This window comes from Penaeus vannamei, chromosome 35 (assembly GCF_042767895.1).
Source record: "Penaeus vannamei isolate JL-2024 chromosome 35, ASM4276789v1, whole genome shotgun sequence".
NCBI classification, from domain to species: Eukaryota; Metazoa; Arthropoda; class Malacostraca; order Decapoda; family Penaeidae; genus Penaeus; species Penaeus vannamei.
In genome coordinates, this window is record NC_091583.1 from 16,793,443 (window position 1) to 16,800,942 (window position 7,500).

Genomic DNA, 7,500 nt, shown 5'->3' on the forward strand with positions numbered 1-7,500 from the left:
CGCAAAGTCAATCCCAGTAGTATGTCAGCGACGCGTCCTTCCCCGCCGCCGCCGCCGCCGCCTCGGGGAGATTTCAATACCGACGAAGTGAGATCAAACTCGATATCAAAACCCCAACCCTTTAGAACAACCAAGTAACGCGTGTCTTTTCGCTCCCGTTTCCCCTTGATCCTCACACAGTGTTCACGCGTAAAGGTAGAAGACCCATCTTAAGCAACGCCCTCATCTCCTTTCCCCCCCTTTTCCCCTTCCTCCCCTTTCCCTCGCCGCTAAAGTGTCTCCCCTCTGACCGTGCCGGGGTGTCACTGGCCAGGAAGAATTCTCGGATTACGCTCAAGACGTGACGAGATCTTATCATTAACTCTACGTCTTCTCAGGAGGTCAGAAGGTGGGGGTGTTTGTCTCCGAAGAAAGGAAGAATTTGTGATTGTTCTTGCGTTATTTATTGGCCGTAATTAGATTTTTGTGTTTGTTTGTTTTGGTTTTGCGATGAATGATCTATGTTGAAAGGATTATGTGTGAAATAACTACCGCGCGATACGTTAATTCATCGTAAATACTATTCATAAACGATAGTGGTTTCTCATCGACTCCTTGCGAATATAAACATGCTCTAAGAATACAAAAGACAAAGAATAACCAACATACAACATACACAAAACAAAGATTAAACGATAAATAGAAAATAAAGAGAGATGTAAATATATACAACTCTATAACTAACATCATTATCCGAACTCAAACGTCCCATAAATACATATAGTCTAGATTACAGAAAATTCCACGTCATATTTTGTTACCGCTTAAGAACCGACAAATGTGCTATTACCTTCCTCTGCCTTATTAAGGAAGAGACTCGACACAAACATTAGACTAAGCTCTTACCTTTGTTAGTGTAATGTTTCCTAATAAATAGTTTGTTTTCCGTATGTCGTTGGGGGAAGATTTATCGAATGAGGAGAGAGAGAGAGAGAGAGAGAGAGAGAGAGAGAGAGAGAGAGAGAGAGAGAGAGAGAGAGAGAGAGAGAGAGAGAGAGAGAGAGAGAGAGAGAGAGAGAGAGAGAGAGAGAGAGAGAGAGAGAGAGAGAGAGAGAGAGAGAGAGAGAGAGAGAGAGAGAGAGAATATCATGAATATTTCAAATTAATAAAAGACAAATAATATTTGTTGAACTGATAACCAACGCAGAATACGACATGAATTACACATCAGAAATGTAATCAGTAATGAAGATTATAGTTACACTAATGACATCTGATAAAGATAATGGTAATAAAATTATTAATATCAGTTGAAATAATAATACTGATGAAAATAATTCTAATGATGATAGTGATGGTAATAATGATAATGATAATAGTAATAAAATTATAATGACAATATATTAATAATAGTAATAATAACAATATGATACTAGTACCAACCATAAAAAATAATACTAGTATTTGTAATAATGATAATGATGATGATAATAATAAATGTAATAATGATGAATTTAATATTCCTCCTAATACTGCTCCTACTATTAACAATAGTAATGGTACTAGAGAAACTAATAATGATAATAATTATTATTATGAGGAAAAAGATAATAATGATAATAATGATATTAATAATAATGCTCATGACTGAACTTATAATGCAAGAAATAGTGAGAATTGCAATAAAATCATTTACAGTAAATGATGCTGAAGACGACGAAGTAAAAGATAATAGCAATAGTAACAATAGCTCCAATATTCATGGTATAGGTAGCAAAAGTAATAGCAATAATAAAATAGATGATACTAACAATTTAAATAAAATTATTGATACTATTAGCAGTCATAAAGGCAGTGATATCAATATTCATGATAATAATGATAATAATGCTGATGATGACAATAACAACAATACCATGACATAGGTAATCATAGTTCAGTAATCTATGGAAATTACAACAATCAAAATAACTTTTACATCAATATCGTCGATATATTATTATTGATATTATTATTATTATTATTATTATTATTATTATTATTATTATTATTATTGTTATTATTATCATCATCGTCACCATTATTATTATTATTATCATTATTATTATTACAATAATTATTACTACTATTATCCTTATCCTTATCATGATATTTGTTATTGTTATTATTATTACCATCATTATCATCATTACTGTTATTATCAGTATTACTGTTATTGTTATTATTATTGTAAATGTTATTCTTGTTATTGTCATCATTATTATCACTTTTATTATTATATTCATTGTTATTATTATTATTATTATTGTTATTATCATTATTATTATTATTATTATTATTATTATTATTATTATTATTATTATTATCATTATGATCAGTATTATTGTTGTTATTACTATAATAATCATTACTGGTATCATCACTAATACGGTTCTTATCATCATCAATATTATCATAATTGGTACCAATATTACTACCATTGCTGTTATTATCATAACTACTAATTTTGATATAATTCTTATCATGATCATTATTACCATTATCATAGTTAGTATCGTTAATAATATTGTCACTGCCTATATTATCATTGTTCTTATCATTATCTTCATTATGATTATATTATCATTATTGTTACTATTATTACTATTATCATTATTGTTTTTATAACAGTTATTGTTATTATCATCATTATTATTATTGCTACTGTTTCGTTTTTATTATTATCCTCATTGCATTGTTATCATTGTTATTATTACTATTATCATCATCCTCATTATCATCATCATCATTACTCTCATCATCCTCGTCATTATCCTCTGAATTATCCTTACCATCCTCATCATTATTACCACTATTAGTTTTAAATTCATTATCACTGTAACGAATGACATTATCATTCTTTCTCACTTGATTCGAAACACACAATCAAATTAATCAAAGCATTACAAAGCATTACTTAATACTGTTGTTATAATTTTTATTCAACAAATGTTCATCTTTTATCGATATATATATATATATATTTTCTTATGAATATCGTTCTTATATTGATTCTACTTTGTATCTCATTGTTATTATTATTTTCTATATTATTTTATTTCTATTGGTATTGTGATTATTAGTAGATTTAATATCATTATCATTACCATTTCCATTACTATTATCATCCTCATTATTGTTATTTTGATTGCCAATGTTATGATTCCTATTATCACTACTACTATTATTATCAATATTATCATTATCATTACTTATATCATCACTCCCATAATCATTCATCATTATGATTACTATTACTATCATTATAAAAATAATAATAATAATTATTATTATTATCATTATTATTACTAATATTATTATTATCATTATTATTGTTATCATAATTATCATCATCATTATCATCATTATTATCATTATTATCGTTATCAATATTGTTATTATCATTGTTATTATCCTTATTATTATTTCGTTATTCTTAGTATTATCATTAGCACTATTCATATTTTAATAAAAACAATGATAATAGTAATGATGATAATGGTAATCATAATAATAATAATGATAATAACAATAATAATAATGTTTATTCATCATCATCATCATCATTATATTATTATTATTATCATCATCATTATTATTATTATTATTATTATTATTATTATTATTATTATTATTATTATTATTATTATTATTATTATTATTATTATTATTATTATCATTATTACTATCATTATTGTTATTATAATTATTATTATTATTTTCATTATCATTATCATCATTGTTATTATCTATCGTTATCGTTATTGCTGTCGTTGTTGCTGTTAGTGTTATCATTATTTTTATTAGTATTATCATTATTATTATTATGATTGTTTCCATTATGATTATCCTTGTTTTATCACTATCATTATCATTATTATTATTATTATTATTATTATTATTATTATTATTATTATTATTATTATTATTATTATTATTATTATCATTATTATTATTATTGTTATTATTATTATTATTATCATTATCATTATTATTATTATTATTATTATTATTATTATTATTATTATTATTATTATTATTATTATCATTATTATATTATCATTATTATTACTATTACTATTATCATTAATAATATCACATTCATGATAGCTATTATCACTACTATTATTATTTCTTTCAATCATTATTATCATTATTAATATTACTACTATTACTATTATTATTTTTATTGTTGTTATTATTATCATTATTATTGTTATTATTATCATCATTATTATTTTTGTTATCATAGTCAATACTACTACTGTTATTATGATTAGTGATAATATCATCAAAAAGTGATATTATTATTATTCTCATTATTATCACCAATTTTATTATTATTGTTATTATTGCTATTGTTATCATTATTGTAATTTATTGTTATTATTATTATCATTATTATTGTTATTATTATCATTATTATTATTATCATTATTTTTATTATTATTATTATTATTATTATTATTATTATTATCATTTCATTTTATAATTTTGTCATTGTTTTTATAATAATTGCAATCATTTGCTGTTGTTTCATATCTATTATAATTGTCATAATCATCATTATTATCATTATTATCATTGCTGTTTTGATTCATATCATTTTCATCATTATTAGTAGTAGTAACAATTATTATCATCACTCTTATTTTTGTTGTTTATCATCACACTTAATATCATTACTATTATCGCTATCACTATCAGCATTATTATCACAATCATAGCTATCATATATATCAATATTATAATTATTAGTAATAAAGCAAAAATGCTAAATAGGTGAAGACGATGGTAATGTTAATAAGAAGAACAATGAGAACAAGACTACTATTAAATGTGAACAAAAAAATTATATTATTATTAGTGTACTTAAAGACAATTAAATAGCAATGATAACAGAAGGATAATGATACCAGTAGAAACAGGAATAATACCGACGGTAATAATAGTGATAACACCAAGAGTAAAAACTTCATAATTAGACACAGTACTGAAAATAAACTCACACTAACTGCAATAACATGAATTTAAATTCAAATACCCAAAACTAAACGTAGGAAATACACGAATAAATTGAAGCGAAAGAAGGAAAGTAGAAAAAAAGAAAAAGAAAAATTATACATCTATATGTATATCAATAACAATGACAAAGAACGAAAAATAATGAACTTCCTTCATTAGCTTTAAACGTAACAGATTTACATTACAACCAGCATCGGTGCGTAAGTAATCTCAGCTGGGACTTCGAGATCAAGAATTAACTTTATGGCCGCTAAGTAAAGGGAAGGAACACACCCTGGAGTAGTTATCAAGGTAGCCTCTGGTCTCCTGTGCTGCCTTTGTTAGTACCCAGCTCAGGGGGTCATGGGGAGACTCGTAAACAGAGTTATTATCTGCCGCTCTCTCGCTCTCTCGGTCTGTCTGTCTGTAAATCTGTGCATCTCTTTCTTTTTCTCTTTTTTCTTTTAACGTTCTTACTCTTCCACTCTCTCTCTCTCTCTATCTATCTATCGGTCTTACCTTCTCTCTTTCTTTTTCTCTCTCCGTCTCTCTTTATCTATCTATCTATCTATATATCGCTCTTACCTTCCCTCTTTCTTTTTCTCTCTCCTTCTCTCTCTCTCTATCTATCTATCGCTCTTACCTTCTCTCTTTCTTTTTCTCTCTCCGCCTCTCTCTCTCTCTCTCTCTCTCACTCACTCACTCACTCACTCACTCACTCACTCACTCACTCACTCACTCACTCACTCACTCTCTCTCTCTCTCTCTCTCTCTCTCTCTCTCTCTCTCTCTCTCTCTCTCTCCTCTCTCTCTCTCTCTCTCTTTCTCTCTCCCTCTCTCTTTCTCTCTCTCTCTCTCTCTCTCTCTCTCTCTCTCTCTCTCTCTCTCTCTCTCTCTCTCTCTCTCCCTCTCTCCCTCTCTCTCTCTCTCTCTTCCTCTCCATTGAGAACCAACGACGCCTTTGTATCCTTTCATCACCTCATTCTTGTTTCCGAAACCTCAAACGGGTGCGTCGCCTTACTCAGCAATTAATTCCTCAACCCGTGTATCATGCCGTCTGCTGAGTCACCATAATGACTTGTAAACAGAGAGAAAAAAAGAGAGATAAAAAAAGGGAAAGAAGGAGGGACAGATACACACGAGTGGTGATATACCCGTCTATCACAGAAGGTCCGTAGCGAAAGCGCGGGCGTGAATTTATTGGTATTTGTCCGAACTGGGGGATCACCTTGTCGACGGTACCGGTACGTGCTTCCGCTGATCAGCTGTTTACGATCGTCGGGGCCTCTTACCATCATCGGTTTACGATCGTCCATGGGTGGCCATTAGCTGCCTTAATTTCTCTCGTTGGTCTTTCGTCTTTTCTTCCTTGTGCGTGAGGTGAGAGGTTGTCTTTTCCTCTCGTGATTCTGGAGGTATTTAGTTCTATTTCTTGGTATTTCTATATCTATTCTATTCCTTTTTTATATGTGTTTTAATGATGTGTTTGTATCTCTGTCTATCGGTTTGTCTAATTGTTTGTCTGTCTATATGTCTGTCTTGCTGTCTCTGTCTTTCCCTCTTCCTCTCTCCCTCCCATTACCTAACCCCCTCGCTCTCCCTCCCCTATCCCTCTTCCTCCATTCTCCATCCACCCCCTACTATCCCTCCCTCCTCCCCTCCCCGCTCCTTCCTCTTCCTCCGGCCAAGACGCGCAAATGCCTCTACAAACACTTAAAGTCCGAACAAAGGCCAGGAGGCATCTGTCTTCGCTGTTTTCCCCCCCTCCTCCTCCCTCCTTCTTCCTCTGCCCCCTGCTGCCTCTTCCCCTCCTCCTCCCCTCCTTCCTCCTTCTTCCCCCTGCCCCCCCCCTGCTGCCTCTTCCCCTCCTCCCTCTGTCCCCCTCTTCCCCTCCTCCTCTCCTCCCTCTTGCCCCCCCTTCCCCTTCTCCTCCCTCCTTCTTCCTCCTCCCCCTCCCTCCCCTTTCTTCCCCCTCTTCCCCTCCACACCGTCGCGAGATCGGCTGAGATTATCGGCCAGGAAGACCAACAGTTACGGGCCAAGCTACATCCACGAGGCCCCAGGTATGCGGGAATGCTGTCTCACAGGACCCAAGGAATGCGAAAAAGTCCCTCTATAGTTGCTAATACAGTTGTAAGGATTGGGGGAATACTGGGGGGGAGTTAATTGATCTTTGTGGCTGCTTGTGTGTCTAAGGTATATATAGAGTTTCTCTCTTTCTCTCTCTCTCTCTCACTCTCTCTCTCTCTCTCTCTCTCTCTCTCTCTCTCTCTCTCTCTCTCTCTCTCTCTCTCTCTCTCTCTCTCTCTCTCTCTCTCTCTCTCTCTATATATATATATATATATATATATATATATATATATATATATATAATGTAGAGAGGTATTTAGAGAGATGTGCATTTTTTTATTTATTTTTTTGTATATTGTGTAGAGGAGGATGTTTTTTTTCAATATGTAATTTAGAGGAGTACGGCCT

The 7,500-nt window shown here is 31.4% G+C and overlaps 1 protein-coding gene across 2 annotated transcripts in view; it reads left to right on the forward strand.

Annotated features, from left to right (window-relative positions):
- Window positions 1-7,500, forward strand: part of LOC113803359 (homeobox protein Hox-A4) — a 39,985-nt gene that overhangs the window by 1,825 nt on the left and 30,660 nt on the right. The window lies entirely within an intron of this gene.